Source organism: Tamandua tetradactyla, chromosome 3 (genome assembly GCF_023851605.1).
Source record: "Tamandua tetradactyla isolate mTamTet1 chromosome 3, mTamTet1.pri, whole genome shotgun sequence".
In the NCBI taxonomy this organism is placed as follows: Eukaryota; Metazoa; Chordata; class Mammalia; order Pilosa; family Myrmecophagidae; genus Tamandua; species Tamandua tetradactyla.
In genome coordinates this window covers 4,334,195-4,351,428 of record NC_135329.1, presented here as the reverse complement: position 1 = coordinate 4,351,428, position 17,234 = coordinate 4,334,195, and the positions used below count along the sequence as shown (strand labels likewise).

The 17,234-nt window shown below is 46.2% G+C and overlaps 1 protein-coding gene across 3 annotated transcripts in view; it reads right to left on the bottom strand.

The window, feature by feature from the left end:
- Window positions 1–17,234, bottom strand: part of TDRD15 (tudor domain containing 15) — a 320,944-nt gene that overhangs the window by 116,024 nt on the left and 187,686 nt on the right. For 2 of the 3 annotated variants that reach the window (XM_077152201.1, XM_077152193.1), the window contains exon 8: window positions 5,458–6,479. The exons of the other annotated variant lie outside the window; for it this stretch is intronic. The gene's annotated coding sequence lies outside the window, so the exon portion shown is untranslated. Of the gene's footprint in view, window positions 1–5,457; window positions 6,480–17,234 lie in introns of those variants that run through there. 3 annotated transcript variants of the gene reach the window in all.

Sequence of the window (17,234 nt, the reverse complement as noted above, 5' to 3'; positions counted from 1 at the left end):
GCTTATCTCTTCATAACTGATGCACAAGGCCTATTACACCTTACAGACCTTCATCTGAATCATTTAAACAGACAAAAATGCAGATTCCAGGCTCCAATTCAGCATTAAAGAAAGGATGTGGAGTCTTTGTTTTAATGTGCCTAGCTGACTCTTATGTAAACTAAGACTGTGAATTACAGCATCAGAATTCTGCCTCTACAACTTGATAGTAAGACTCTGAAGAAGTTATTTAAACTCTCAGTGCCTCAATCTCCTCACCTGAAAAATGGCACTTAGTAACAGTGTCCATCTCATGGGGAAGTCACAGGAACAGTAGGAATTAACATGTGTAACTAATATATGTTAACTGCTTAGAACAGTGCTAAGGAAGTGTTAGTTCACTGTTTTCTAATATTGTTAGCACTACTAGAAGAAGCATTACTACTAGCAGGGGACTCAGCCCGACCTATGGGCTCCAAGCTGGGCTAGGTGTGTAACACAAGGCAAGGTCTCCAGCTACGTGCTTGCCTGGGATGGACATGAGCAGGGGCCACCCTGTGAGGCCCAGGGCCTGAGTGAGCACAAAGCAGTGTGAAACGCAATGCCTGAGGCCAGGCAACTTCAGGACAGAGTCCCAATACTGTCCCTTAATTGCACATGACCAAAGGCCAGCACTTCTTTCCCTCACCTGTTAAGGGAGTGAGAAAATTAACATCTCTGTTCATCCACCTCGTAAGGCTGACCTTCAAAACAGGTTGATAAAATATGACTCCTGTTGACTTGATTTTGGTATTTAGTGTCCCCCCACCCAAAAGAGAGGACTAAAGAATGACTCCGCAGTGAGCTGGTCACTCCTCCCCATCAGTTTCCTCAGCATTATATACTGGGAGGCCAGAGAGTGAGTTAGGAGAGAATGCAGGGTGAAGAATTCTTTGGTGAGAGGGTCAGTAGGCTGAGCTTTCCAATTTCCTTCTGGAGAATGACTCAGACAGTCTGATGCACGCCTACAGGACTTTGGGAGGGAGAAGTGCTAGGGCATGGCTCAAGCTGAAAAAGCCTAAGGTGAGAGGTTGAATGGAACCACTTGTGGTGGGAGAGAAAAGGCAGAGGGAGTGAGCTGTCCTCCCACCACAGTGACACAAAAGGTTTGTTTCTTGTGGGCCAGACATAGACCCTGAGGGACAAAGGAAACTATACATGATTTTGCATAAGAACCTGACTCATAAGACCATCTGACTGGGTGTGAAATGAGCTCTACAGAAAGAGGCTGGAGTGCGCCATTAATTTAGAAGCTGTTGAGGGTTCTGAGGGATTGGATGTAGATGGGTGTGTCCAGGCCAGAGCCATCCAAACACCCACAAAAGCATCCCAGGAAAGAAGGAACCAAGTCATCATTTGGACAATAGGCACACTGGAGCCCCCAATACTGGACTACAACTAAGGCTGATGAGAACGACCTTATCTCTCCTGTCCCTCCCTTTACCTGATGCTCAAGGGGCCAGTCATGGACAGTGGAGGTGAAAGTGTAATATAACCGAATTACAAATTGGCCATGCCCCCCTTCCCCAGTGTAGGTTTCAGAAGCTGAGGCAAACCCAAACTGGGTTTGGGGAGAACTGTGAAACTGAATGAGAGTTTGGAAGTTTAATATTGGGCAGGGGTAGGACTTTTAAAATCTGGAAATAATCAGAAAAGATACTGGATCTGTCTGGGATCCTATACCGAGACAGAGAAGACTGACTTTACAGAGCAGGTTTAGGGGGACAAGGTGAGAAAGAATAAAGGTAGTTTTCACGTGCATGCTACCAAGTCCAGCTGATTTATAAAACCAGTTACTCTTGAAATATAAGGATTAAACAAGCTAATGGGTGGGAAAGTATTCCAAATATTAAGAAGTGTTGTACATATTTTGACATATTGTCTATTTAATTGTATATAAAGCTGCAACTGAGAAAAACAAAACAGAGAACACTTAGTAAATACCTACCGATGGAGGAAGAGACAATAGAAAAGTAAATGTGACATTGCCTCTGTCTAGAGGGAGCTTTGTGTCTCTGCAGAGTCACAGTTGTCTACCCGACAGCTTTTCACTCACCTTTCCACAATGCCAAACAAAGTCAAACAGCAAAGATTATTGTGATTATACTTGAGAGTAAGTCACAGAAGCTAATTCTCCATGAAAGTGATTCAAACTAAACAATAGGACAATATGCCTATTGCCATCTTCCCCAAGCTCTTCACGTCCACTTTTATCTAATCCCTAAATGCCTGTCAGACCAGAGAATCTGCCTACTGCCCCAGGTCCCTGCTTGATGCTTGTTCCTTTGTCTATTTCTTATGCATTTTCTATAGCCTTCCCCTCACAGCCATTCCTCAGTTATTCTCTTTAGACTCAGGGAGGAGAATTCCCTTCATATGCCACTGGCATGTGGAATAGGGAAAAAGGAAAAGCTTGCATAATTCAAACTAAGTGGATTTTATTTATTTCATTAGTAATTTTTACCACATCAGCTCCTTCAGTAACTCGAAACACAGCACTCTGTATTTATCTCTTATAAATATAACAATTATAAATATATATGAAACTAACAACAGAGCTCTAAACCATATGAAGCAAATACTGACAAATTTAAAAGGAGAAAATGATGGTTCTAAATTAATAGTAGAAGACTTTAATACACCATTTTCAATAATGGATAGAACATCTATAAGAAGATCAATAAGGAAATAGAAGATTGAACAATTCTCTAAACCAACTAAATCTAACAGATATATAGATAAAGATATAGATAAAAAGCATCATCCAACAGCAACAGAATACATATTCTTCCCAAGAACATGGGTCATTCTCCAGGACAGATTATATCTCAGATCACAAAACAAGTCTCAATAAATTCAAAAATATTTAAATCATTTAATGTTTCTTCTCTGAACTCAACAGAATGATGCTAGAAATAATAGAGAAAAGAATGGAAAATTCACAAATATGCAGAGATTCAACAATGTATTCTTAAACACTAATGAGTTAGGAAGAAAACACAAGAGAAATGAGGAAATGTCTTGAGGTGAATGAAAATGAAAATACAAAATACCAAAACTTATGGGATACAGAGTAGGCAGTGCTGAGAGGGAAATTAATAGTTCTAAATGCTTATATTGAAAAAGAAGAAAGATTTCAAATCATAGACCTAAACTCAAAACTGGAAGAACTAGAAAAAGAAGAGCACAAACTAAACCCAAAGCAAGCAGAAGAAAGGAAATAACAAAAAATAAGCAGAGATAAATGAAATAGAGAATAAAAATCAATAGAGAGAATCAACAAAGCAAAAAGTTTGTTCTTTGAAAAGTTCAATAACATCAACAAGCTTTTAGCTGGACTATCAAAGAAAAAGAGAGGACACAAATAACTGAAGTCAGAAATGAAAAGAGGAACATTACTACTGCTCCCAGTGAAATAAAAAGGACTATAACAGGATACTGCGAACAACTGTACACCACAAGTTAGAAAACCTAGATGAAGTGGACAACTTTCTAGAAACATACAAACCACACTAACTCACAAAGAAATAGATCTCAATAAAATAATAACTAGTAAAGAGATCGACTCAGTAATGAAAAATATCCCAACAAAGAAAAGCTCAGGATGACTTCATAAGGAAATTTTACCAGACAGTCAAAGAAGAATTCACACCAGTCATTCTCAAATTCTTCCAAAGAAAACTGAAGAGGAAGGAGCACTTTAATTAAGTCTACAAGGTCAACTCCCCTCATAATAAAGCTGATAAAGATATCACAAGAAAAATAAATTACAGACCAATATTTCATATGAATATAGATGCAAAAATCCTCAAGAAAATACTAGCAAACTGAATCCAAAAGTATGTTAAAACAATGATACACCATGATCAAATACAGTTTATTCCAGGTACACAAGGGTGGTTCAACATAAGAAAATCAATTAATGTAATATGCCACATTAACAGAATGGAGAAAAAAACATAATCATCTCAATTGATGTAGAAAAGGCTTTTGACAAAATCCAGCATTGTTTCCCGATTTAAAAAAAAAAAAAAACCTTAGAAAATTAGGAATAGAAGGAAACTTCCTCAATATGATAAAGGACATACAGGAAGAACCCATAGTAGCATCCTATTTAATAGTGAAAGACTGAAAGCTTTCCCTCTAAAATCTGGAACAAGATAAGGATGTCCACTGTCACCAATGCTATTCAACATTACACTGGAAGTTCTAGCTAGAGCAATTAGGCAAGATAAAATAAATAAATATAAATAAAAGTCATCCAACTTGGAAAAGGAAGCAGTAGAACTTTCCCTATAAAACTCCTAAAAGAAAGCTCAGGGAAGCATCTGCAGGACTCCGTATTAGGCAATCGTTTTATAAACTACAACCAAAGCACAGGGTAAAAAATAGGTAAATGGGACCTCATTAAAATTAAAAAGTTTTGTGCATCAAAAGACTTTATCTGAAATCAAAATGACAGCCTACACAATGGAAAAAATATTTGGATAGCACCTATCCAATAAAAGTTGAATACCCAGAATACAGAATTACTTCAACTCAACAATAAACAGACAAACAACCCTATTTAAAAAAATGGGCAGAAGACTTGAATAAATATTTCTCCAAAGAACATACACGAATGGCCAAAAAGTGAATGAAAAGATGTTCAACATCATTAGCCATCAGGGAAATGTAGATCAAAACCACAATGAGATACCATTTCACACCCACTGGACTGGGTACTATAAAAAAATGGAGAATTACAAGTGTGGAGAGGATGTGGAGAAATAGGAACACATTCATTGTTGGCGGCACTATAAACGGTACAGTCACTGTGGAAAACAGTGTGGCAGCTCCTTAAAAAGTTATGTATAGAATTACCATATGAACATCTATCCCACTTCTAGGTGTATACCCAAAAGAAATGGAAGCAGAGAGTCAAACAGATATTAGCGAACCAGTGTTCAAAGCATCATTATTCACAGTTGTCAAAAGATGGAAGCAAGTCAACAGTCCATTAATTGATGAATAAACTCAAAATGTGGTATATACACCCAATGGAATATTATTCAGCCATAAGAAGGAATGAAGTTTTGATACATGATGAGCCCTGATGATATCATGTGGAGTGAAATAAACTAGGCACAAACAGAAAAATATAATCCCACTGATATGGAACAATTAGAGTCAGAATCCAGAACAAAGGTTACCAGGAGATGGGATGTGGGTAGGTCATCCGGAGTTAATGCTTAAAATATACAGAGTTACTATTTGAGATGATGGAAAAATTTCAGTAATGTATGGTGGTGATGGTAGCACAATATCGTGAACATAATTAAAAACACTGAATTAAATACTTAAATACTTAAATTTAAAAAAATACATAGAACTGTACACCATGAACAGTGAACTACAATAAACCAGGGACTACAGTTAACAGTACAATTATTAAAATGTGCTTTAATCAATTTTAACAAATGTATCACACCAAAGCAAGATGGAAACAATATGGTGGTTTATGGGACTCCTCTATTTTTTGCATGTTTTTTCTGTAAACCCATAACTTCTCTTTAACACACAGACCATGAAAGGCAATGGCCCCAAGGTTCTGGCTTCTATAACTTGTGATCCCCTCACTCTGGCCAGTGGATCTGGGAGAGGATCAAAGGGAGGTATTGAAGAACCATGTTCACCCTCGCATATCTGTGATCTTGAGATAACCTCCTGGAATAGTTAATTTTATGTCAACTTGGTAAGATGATGGTACCTGGTTGTTTGGTCCAGCAAGCACTGGCCTGATTGTTACTGTTGATGGCATTTCGTGGATTTAAATCATTAGTCAGTTGATTGCCTCTATGGTTGCTTACATCCACAATCAACAAAGGAGACTGCCTTCAGCAATGAAAGAAATCTCATCTAATCAGTTGAAGGCCATAAAGGGAGAATAGATGATTTCAGTAGTCAGACAGAAGCATTTCCATCTCTACTTCAGCCAGCCATCTTCTCCAGGGGAATTCATCAAAATCTTCACAGAGTTCCCAGCCTGTAGCTTGCCCTATGGAACTCAGCCTTGCCCATTACCATTGCATGAACCAATTCCTATAACAAATATCTTAATGTTCATATCAGTTTTCCTGGAGAACTCTAATATACCTTCCAAAATAAATTTAAAGGGAATGAATGACTTATTACTAAACTAATATAATACTAACAGTATTAAAGAACTCTTCAAATAATATGTTGAATCTGATTCAATCTATAATGCTGAAGCAAAATGGTTATGCATAAATTTTTCAAATGGACATATTTGGTTTACAGTATTTGTCAGGGACTGACACGTGAGGCTGTCCTCTTCCAGGTCTGCAGTCCACAGGACAACGTTGAAGACACTGTCCAAATGAATTCTTTTCTATCCCATTCCTGGTTTCAGATTAGCGTGAAAGTAGTGAAGTTAATTTCGAGTGTCATCACTGATTATTCTGTAATAGAATGAAATAGAATAGAATGGAAACAAAAATATCAGAGGGCATCTGACATAGTAGGGTTAACTGTTTTATATAATTTTTGCTTCATATATCTGTGCATCCTTCTATAGGTACACGTGAACTAAGGGACAATGTGAAATCTATTTCTTACTGTTGGTCACTATCAAATACATTTGAGAACCACCACTGGGGATGGAACTCCTGCACTAGATGCCATAGGCCCAGGACTCAGGCATTCCCCGATGCCTAGAGGCTGGCTGAGAGCTGAGGATGGTCTAAGTGGAGCCTCCAGGTAGCACTTTGTGTCCCCTTGTTTGGGGCACTGGGATTGGGTTTAGCTTGTTACCCAAGATGCTCTGTTGTCTTCTTTTTAAATTTGTCCACAAAGCTGGTCCATCCAGAGATGAAGAACGGTGAATAAAGAATGGATAAATGAAGTTGTTGGAGGATATATGATATAATTCTTCCATGTACGTACAGCCTTTGTCATCTGTTCAAGCATTTGGGCTCATTCCATTTTGGGGATGCTGCCATGACCTCAACCAGCCACATTCCCATCAGTGGATCTCCAGCCAAGATAGGGCTGGGAGAGGAAGAGATAAGGAGGTTTTCTTGTTGGTGTAAATACTGACTCATTCATCCTCTCAGGATTATCTGCTTCACTTAGTCAAGTAATGGTCTTCTATTTTTTTCCCCCAGCTCTTATACCACAGAGGAGATAATTGAATTGCGATTTTACTCTCAGATACTCACTGATACCACATTTTCTTCTAACAGCTCTTGTTTCTTTTCAGTTCCTATTTGTCATCTTCCTATCACATCTCACTTTAGAAATCCAAGGCTAAACCTTAATATATGTGATTTACCCTTAAATTCAGTTCCAGAAATAATATATATGCATGCATTTTCCCCTAGAGGATGTGTTTATTTCCTGACTTCAAATATAATTTGATTGTCTTTGGTTACAGTTGTAAGGAGAAAATCACCAAGACAGACAATCAGATAGAGAATGTGTTAATATAATCAGAGTTTCTAAGAAAAAGCAATTGTGACAGATTAGAAATTGTAGCTTCGTGTGAATACTGCCCGAGTTGTCAAGCCCTCTTCCCATGATGACAGCAGGCTCCTTCAAACTTCAGGGACACCCTGTCTTCTCATCACATTATGGAAAACCAGCTTGGGGCTATATTTGGACCTTACTGTCAGAGAAGACTAAAAAAGAGGACTGAAAGCTCCCTGTGTGAAGTTTCCCACAGCTGTCGACGGTGCTCCTAGATGTCGCCGTGGAGGCTCCATCTTATAAAGATAGAAGCCGAGGAGGAAAAGGAATAAATAACCTAACTCAACCTTCTGAGGAAGGGGTCTGGGTTCTCCTGAAGGTGAAATCTGGTAATGTTTCTGTACTCCAAATTTGCTTCACTTTGGAAAATCCAGCGCATTCACCTGAAATGGAAAATTACCCATGAGTAAAATATGTCAAAGAGAGGACCGGGAACCAGCTCCGTGGCTATGGAAGATGTGGGAAGGCAGATATATTTAGCCTTTTCCTCTCTGCGCAGCCATTAGGGACTCTCATGAGAAACTAGCCACCAGTCGTGGGAGGGAGGGCAGAGCAGGGCGGAGTAAACAAAGCAGGTGCTTAGTGCATGCAGATAATACCCCACTCCAGCCTCAGCAGAGAGCTGGGCCTGCGAGGGCATCTCCTAGGAAACCATGCGATAATACTGCAAGAGATAGGCTTTAACATAAAAAGAGCTGCAGGGGAAACAAGGCCCATTAGCTAGAAACTGAGCTGTGTTTCATAATGCAGCAGGCATTTCTCATGCAACAAATAGCCTGCCTGCTCCCACGGCCGCGTCCGTGCACAGACCAGGGCTGCCCAGGCGCTGCAGCCACGCAGCCTGCAGAGCGTGGGAATGGAGTGGGGGTGCACAGGCCCCTCGCCAGCTCTCACAGCCACGTGCAGAGCGACTGGCATGGCGCGTGTGGTTCAGAGGGCAGAGGCTGGTCACAGAGCCCAAAAGCCCTCAGAACTGTCCCCTCCTCCTCCAGAACACCGGGCTCCCCTGCTGAGCACTTCAGCTTCACCCCCCCTCCTCCCAGATGACACACACACACACACACACACCACATTCTTTTCAGAGGTGTTCTATCTTGGTTCTGCCTAGCAACAGGTGGTAATAGAACAATGATAAATAAACATACAATCTTCTGAAGCCCGTTATTTAGCCACACACACAAAAAAACCCTCTTTGGGGAATTCAGAAAGTATATATTGTTTCTTCCTTGTTGCAGTTGTTTCCTTGTGCTTCCGTCTGCTTAGGGACATGTTATGATCCAAATGTTTCTCTTGCCCAAAAGTTTTCTCTAGAGATTGTCAGGATATATATGAAACTATATACCAGCAGGCGTGACATGGAAAACAAAGACGTTAAGCTCTCTTTTCCCACCCCCCACCCCCCCAACTCAGACTGTGATCCAGAATTTCAGCTCTGTTTGATAACTAAAGCTTCCTGAAATTTACCTGAGCTCTCTTAAAGACAGACATGTTGCAATACAGGAAACAACATTGCCAGGAAGGTAAAAGGACAAATCATTGTAATCTCCGCTATAAGTAATGTAAGAAATGTGACCTTTTTGAAAGAAGAGGTTAGAACACAGACCAGCATTCTCATGGGTGGATTTCAGGATATTTCAACTCATTTATTACAGTAACGAAAAGAGAAAGAGCATGAGTTTATGATCAGCCAGATCTACTCGACCCTAGGCTAGTCACTTGAAGTCTACAAATAGAGCCTCAGCTTAATGCATAATCCAAAAAAGAAAATTATTCTGAAAGCTATCACACCGAATTGCTGCACAAATGAAATGAGCTAAGTAATGGAACACGCAAACCCAGGCCCTAGCCCGTAGCAGGTGTTTGATAAGACCCTCTCCACGCCTTCTGCTGGACAGAAATGTCACTAGCCTCATTGCTTTAGAGTAGCTTTAAGTGCTGAAACAAGCCATTGCCGCATGACCAGAGAGCTCTAATTCAGACCCTTCACAAATGCAAACTGACCGCTCACATTAGCCCACATTAGTAATGCCTGCAGTACTAATAGTGAAAGATGCACTCTAGATTTCTGCAAACTCTTTTAAAGGACTCTGTTCTTTCTCTCAATCTGCACTAGCTACTCAGACTCTAAATCTCTCCTCCACTCCTCCTTCCCTTCCTCACCGCCCCCATTTGCCCACTGCCTTTTTTATTCTGCTTCCACCTTCAGTCCTCACTCTGGCCACGCTGACCTCCCCTTCCTTTCCTCCTGCTAAATTTAGAGGCAGAGCTGTCTCCCTGGTGGGAGAGGTTGGAGGGCTGTGGCAGGAGGGTTCAGAGCCGGACTGGAGTTAGCTGTCGGCGGTGAGGGAAAGACAAATGTCAGGAAGGTCTGCTCCCTGCTTGCTCTTCCCCCTGCCCCAGGCGCAGCAGTCACTCCTCAGCAGCCCGTCTTGACAGGCAGGAAAAAAGCAGGAGGGCACAGAGGGCCTTAGAAGTCTGGCTGCCTGTCACCAGAGCTCAAAGAGACCAAGAGCTTGTCAGAGCACAAGGCGCTAGAGCACTCTCCCTTCCTCCAACTAATTCAGCTGGCTCTGGACGGACAGGAACTGTGCGCTGCACAGAACAGAATCTGAAACCCAGCTTGTGGGGACAGCACTACAGCACAGTACAACCTTTCCAAGTGCACATCCCAGCTCCTGCAGGTGAACTTCATTCACTCCTCCAAGGATAGCAGCCTCTCAGCATCCAATCCAGAGCTGGGACTCCGAAGAGCGCTTCCCCAGGTTCCATCCTTGGCCACGTGCTGGCTGACATCAGAAATCCTGGCACCAGCACTTCCTGCCTTTACTGGGATTTACTTCTTCCCATCTCCAAATCCACCTGAAAACCAGGTGGATACCAGTTCCACTTTCTGAGAACATGTTTGGAGAAGGAAAAGTATAAATCCTCTGAAGGTGGGGTATCAGGAGTATCAGGAAGAGAAATATAGGGGCCCTAAAGACGAACGCCCTTGGCTCATCGTTTAGCCCATCCTTCACCCTGCAGCGCTGTTTTGACTCCTCAGTTTTAATTTAATGTCTGTTTGTTAGGCCCCGGCTGTGCATGGACCTGGCTTAGTGTACTCACAAGGCTCTGTCCTACTACCCTCTCTCTGCAGAGGAGCCAGAAACAACAGCCCACCCTCTTCTTAGAGGTGCAGGAGGAGCAGAGATCAGAAGAAGAAATCAGGAACGACCTTATTTGCAATTCTGGAACAGCATCCGGTCAGCAGCCAAGAATGGAAGGGAGAGGCTGAAAAACAGAGTGTTAAGGGATATAACCAGTATTTACTTCAGAAGTTTAAGATTAAGAAGTTTAAGAAGATGAAGATTAAGATGGAACAGACCTGTGAAGGTCAAGTCTCTGGAGAAAACCTGCTGAACCTCTTCAGAAGGGGAGAATTCAGGTTAGGGTGGAGGCCTACTTTGGAGCTGCAGTGTAGATGGCCCTGGATTAGAATTCCCAAGTCCTGACTTTGGGTCCCAGCCTTACCACCAATCAGCTGAATGGTTCTGAGTAACTGGCTTGAGCTCTCTGAGCCTTCCTTCCTGTGTCTGTGGGGGTGGGAGACAGCAGTTGCCAGGCTTGCTGCCCAGGGGGTACGAGCACCAAGCCCGCCAGCGAACAGGAAAGTGAACTTTGGAACCTGTGATCCAGAAGCTGCAAGCACGCAGCTGGGATCAGTATTGACCAAAAAGGGAGGCCCCTAAAGATGTGGGAGAAGTGCTCTCTTTAGTAACAGGTTGAGAGACAGAGCGAGGGGTGAAGAGGCATGCATGCTCAGCGGCCGTGGCAGGGAGCCTGGCGTTTCACGGGAAATGCCCAGGCATGGGGATGGTGTCAGCGATACAGTTACAACCACACCCGTCAGTTAAGCTGGGGTAGGAACAAGTGTGCTTGTCCATCTCCTTTAAAGAAACTATATATATATATATATACAGGAGATTGTAAATGAGATGCTTGGGATGGATGAGCTTTCTATCATTAAGCTTCGTAGTGATGCATTTCGGCATCTGCTGGCCCCACATCTGAGCCTCCTTTCTCTTTCACTAATTTGACCTCAGTTGGTCTCTGCAGGGATGTGATTCTAAGAAAATTAAACAGAATCATAAAATGGTTGAGTGTTTTCTGTAGGATGTGTGGGCACCTCACCCCAATCCAGGTCCCCCGATAACCTCCTAACTGTTGGCCAGTCACAGCAATTGTGTACCTGCCAGAAACAACTCAAAGCTATTGACAATTCCGTAATGTGTCCACATACCAAGAAACTGGAAAGGATGGGAGTACTCCATAGGAAAAAAATTGAGCATTCTGCTTATGTCATCCTGTTATAAATTACCATCAGTTTCCACAGCCAAGTAATTATTTTCAGCCAATAGATTCACTGCTAGCTCAGGAGCGTGTGATCAAAGAGGCTCTTTAACTGCAATTGGAGTCCAATCATCTGTGCCCAGTGGGACCTGCATTGCAGTGGAGAATTGGTGCCACGCCTACACACTGCAGGTCTCGCCTCAGGCAAGGGAGGCCGGTTCAGGGGATTGAAAGTTGGTGGAGAAGTAAATGGGCAACTTTCCCACTTCATCTAACAGCGTAGCTTCATTCCTCAGTTGCTCCACATCATATTTTATTTACAAAACGATGTCATTCATTTGTGAAAGCTACAATCAACAAAGAACCAGCTTGTGCACGTGAGAATCATTCATTACTTCCACATATGGTCACTGAACATCCAGCAAGTTCCAGGAGCCGGGCCAGGGGTCAGGTTAGAAGGAAAGGTCTGTAGCTCGCCCATGATGCATCAGGTGCGGGCATATACATATCTGTTCACCAGGTCTCACACCAGAACAAAAAAGAGAAAAGAGTGCTTTGAGGGGAGTCTCGGCAAAGGACACTGGAAACACGGCCTCCGGGGCACCAGGCTCTGAAGGCTGAGGTCACACCAGTCCTCGGGCCTGGAGGTGTCACTCTGGCCTGGACAGGGGAGGAGGTGGCTCTCCTCCCCTAAGGAAGCTGCTGCTAGGGCTGCAGGGACTGGCACCTACCAGGGTGTGTGGAAGCACAATCTGACATTATGTCCTCATGTAAGTGCAATGGAAATGAATATTTAAAGGTATGGGGTCATAAAACTGTGGGATATGAGAAAAACATCAGCCTCTGGGCCTGGCAGCTACATTCTGCTCCATAACGTGCACAAGTTTATAGCTCCCCAACTGCTTTTGGCTCATTCAAAGAAATGCCACGCCCGAAAACTGGCATCATGCCCTTCACCCCAGAAGCTGAAAAGTCACGGAAAGCAGTGCTTCTGCCCGAGAGCTGAGTGAAGCAATGGCAGAGCTGTGGCACCAGGGCCTCGGGAAGTCCCCCGACGCCGGCCTGGCTGTGCTGCCTGCATCTGGGGCTCCGCACTTGGGGACGTCGGGGCCCAGGATGGTGAGAGACGACACGAGGCAGAAGCTGGGGCGAGCAGATGGACTGGCCAAGGTGCAACCAGACTTCATGTATGGCTGCCAAGCCTAGGTTATTTTCTCATTCCAGTAGTTAAGAAAATATTTTCAACTGAAGTTGCACAACTTTACAGTTCAGTTTTTTCCTTCTAGATTTCAATGCTAAACTATCAGAATACTAGCTATGTTCTTTTCTGCTTTATTTCTATGGTTTGTTGTGTTGTTTTATAACCGACCTCCCCCTTCAAAACCCCTTAAGATTAAGGGACAGAATTCTCTGAGAGGGGAAAGGGCAGGTTAGGTAGGGAAGGGGGGAGAGGAAAGTGAGCCTAGACCCAGAATAAAAAGTTCCTCTGTGGGGCGCACACATCTATCCCTCGCACACCTAGTCCTCACTCAGGTCGGGTGTGAGGCTACGGAAAAGAACCAGTGAGAAGTGCAGCTCATCAGTCCCTCATTAGCACGGCCAGCAGGGACCCCCAAGTCCTTATAATGCAACAGCCCCAACCTCAAACTGCTTTTCTTCCTTTGGAGAACGCCCACACTCATCTTCCTTCGAGTGAGCATGTACTTTTGCTACAAAATTAAAGTATATACACACACATAAAAATCAAAAAACAGTACTCCCACATTCCACCCTAACATTAACACCTCACATGAGTGTGGAACACTAGTTACCATGGATGAGAGCACATTTTGTACGTATGTACTATCCAAGTTTAACCTCGGGTTCACTATTTGTATCGCACAGTTCCATGGATTGTTTTGAAGTGTTTATTCTATTACCACATATACAACCTAATCCCATTCGGATACACATTTCAGTGTCAATTACGTTCACAATTACGTTGTTGTGCTGTTTTAACACAGACTCGTACACACGTGTCCCTTCCCCCAGACAGGCAGACACATGCACACATGTGTACACCTTCCCCCAAGCACTGGCATGTGCCACACTTACTCATTTCCTTCCACAGTTATGTTCACAAATGTTTAATTTCCTCCTAATCTCTTCCACGTCATCCCGGTCATTATCACAACTTAATGTTTCAACAGGACAAAGCTCTGAGACGCAGAGCCTCTGGGCCCAGCCCCATTGCCAGGCCTTGTCGGGGCAGTCGATGCTGCCCATCGCCCAGTCGTGTGCTCTGTGCAGACGTGGTCACAGGAGTCAGGATGCTCCGCCGGGGCCTGCGCCCGGGGGGCAGCCAGCAGGGCCGGGGTTTGGGCCAGCCTGACCGAGGAAAAGCCCCAGAGGCACGGGCTGGATGCCACACGGCGTTTCCGGGGGTCCTCGCTGTGTCCCCTGGGGTGACGTCCAGGAAGGACGGAGCTCCCTGGAGCGGGACAACCATCCTGCGGGACCAGTGGGGCCAGAGAGGTTAGACCGGCTGCCAACCTCAAACTCCTGCCCAGGGGGATGGGGAACAGCAGGGGCTGCTCATTTCTCCACCTGGTGGAGACGGCAATCCCATCGGCGCGGGATCGGGGCCCTTGGATGGAGCCAGGCGCACGCTGGGACGCGCTGGGCACTCAGACCCACAGGCAGCTCCGTGGAGACAGTTCCCAGGTCCAGATCCTGTGGTCCAGGGACCAGACACCCCGATCACAGGGTGATCACAGGGGGGAAGGAGGAACGTGCAGGTGGGAATGTTCCAAAGTGCCTGGTCTGGGCAGAGACCTGACGAAGTCTTTGAGATGCCGACACCAACACCTAGAGGCCCGTGGCTCTCAACTCGGCGGAATTCTCAGAATAAAACCATTTCAGCACAATACGAGGGAGTGCCCTTTCCCCTGCCCTGAGGTCCCTGCCCTTCCCCACCCAGATGCCACCGACAGACGCCAGGGGCAGGGGACAAAGCGCAGACCCACCCAGCAGCTGCGGCCAGTTCTGGGCAGGGCCAGCCTTCCCTGAACACCTGCAAATGCCCTAAATTATGTAAGAATCTAAGGTAATGATAATAATAATAAAGCACTTGCTGGGGGGCAGACACTGGGTCTTTTCCTTCTCTATGTCCTTGAAGGCATCTGAGCCAAAAGAGGCTTCAGCAGGTTGTTTGTGAGTAAATGCCTGAGGTTCAGAGGGAACATACATGCAAACCCAATTATCCCAAATGTGCTTGTTTTCCGGGGTCACCACAGACTTTTCTGTCGACTTAAAACCACGCAGTCCTCCTCCGTGACGGCAGGAGGACCGTGGGCCGTAGCAAGCTTCCTACCTGAGCCGTGCTGGCGACGCGGGGCGCCTCGGGTCTCCGCCTGTGCTCTGGGCCTCGCAGGGACCCTTCTGCGCAGCCCCTCTGCTCCCCCACAGTGGGCACCTCTCCCCTCATCCCCGCACCAGGGCGCGTGCTGGGCTGCAGGAAAACTTCAGCCCTGAACAGGGTAAATCAGGGTCACCTGGTGCTGGAGAGGAAACCTGGGGTGAATGTCAGACCCCTGCCGCCAGAGCCTGCCAGCTGCAGACGCGCGGGAGAGGGCAGACCCCTCTTGCGGCCCCTGCGGGACACCCCCACGCACACCCCACACCCCCACGAGGCGGGGCACCTGCTGATGGCAGCCCACTGGTGTTCTCCTCGCCCCCATCCTCATTTGCCAGGGCTGCTGTGACAGGCCGCCAGACACTAGATGGCCCAAACAGAAATTCACTGTCCCTCGGTTCTGGAGCTCAGAAGTCAAAAGTCAAGGTCACGTCTCCTCAGAAAGGCGAGAACCTGCTCCATGCTGTCTCCTGGCTTCTGGTGGGCGACTAGCACCATGGGGGTCCCTGGCCTTCAGCACAACCTGGTCTCTGCTTCCCTCTCATGGCCGTCTCTCTCTCTCCCTCCCTCTCTCTCCCTCCCTCTCTCTCTCTCTCTATATATATATGTCCAAATTTCCTCTGCTTATAAGGACGCCACTTATATTGGATTAGGGCCCGCAGAGACTCAGTCTGTCTGCACCGTAACTAACAAGGCCCTCAGAGATCCTGGTTACAAATGGTTCCCTTTAGCCAGGCGGGGGTTAGGATATGAACACGACTTTGTGGGGGAATTAAACCCATAAACGTGTCCCAAATCAGGAGACCCACAACTGTCTCACCCACACCACCTGGGCCAAGCAAAGCAGTTCACTGCAAAATAACTCCCTGAGCCGGGGGTGCTGACCATGGGAGGACAAGCCGCCCTGCACCAGCGGGCGGAGAGGGAAAGCAGCTTCAGCTGCTCCCGAGGCCCCTTCTTCCCTCCAGGTGAGACCCTGGCCTTGCTTTCGCATAACCAAACTGCAAAGTCTCCCAGGCCAGCGAACCCTGCTCTTTCCAAGACAGACCCATTGGCCATCCGTCGATAACAGAACAGCGGTGTGCGCTTGTGACTTTAGCAGCACACTTGTCTGTGACCTGCCACATGCTGGAGAATGAACCTCACACAGCCTTCAGCCGGGTGGCAGGGGCGCACGCCCCAAGCATGCCAGGGCCTGGCCTCAGGACCACTCTGCCACCCACTGCCTCCAGCTGCCTCTACCCCCTTCCCGGCCTGCTCTGTGCAGAGGCCCAGCAGGGAGGGTCAGGGCCGAAGGGCTGCACCAGGGAGCAGTGGCAAAACCTCCCTGTCCCCATGTCTTAAGAATCACCAAGCTGTCAAAGAACCTTCCAGCCACAGGGAAACTCTCAGTGCCCTGCCTTTCCCTCTCAGTCCTCCACATGCTTTCTGACGGCAGGGGGTCTCCTGCCTCGGTGAGAAATCTTGTCAGCTCGTCAGAGCAAGGCAGGGAGGAAGTGAGTTTATATGAAACTGTCAGTCGGGCTCCTAAATGCCCCGGGGCCTGAGAGGAGGCACAGGACCACCAGCTGCCCCGTGGTGCCCCTGAAGGCCCCGCTGCCCGGGGAGCCTCCTGGGGTGGTTCCCTTTCTCAAAGGAACGGGAACAGCTAAGGGACACCTTGGAGGCCCCTCCCCGTCCCCCACCCCAGCCGGCCCCACCTCTGACCCCACCAGGCCCCCCTTTCTGAAGAAGGTCCGAAGTCACTGGCACGTGGGGAGAACAGCCCAGCCCTGTGCCCGCGCCCCGGGGCTGCTTCCTCAGCTCTCTCTGGCAGCAGCAAGAAGATGGGGGGATGGATTCCAGAGGGCAGGTCTGCTGTTCCCCTCCTCAGACCTCCTCCCCGCCAGGGCCCTGCCCGACCCTCTGTGCTCCCCAGGCCTCCTGCTGACCAGGCCATGCACTCTGCTCACCTGCTGCCCCTCGC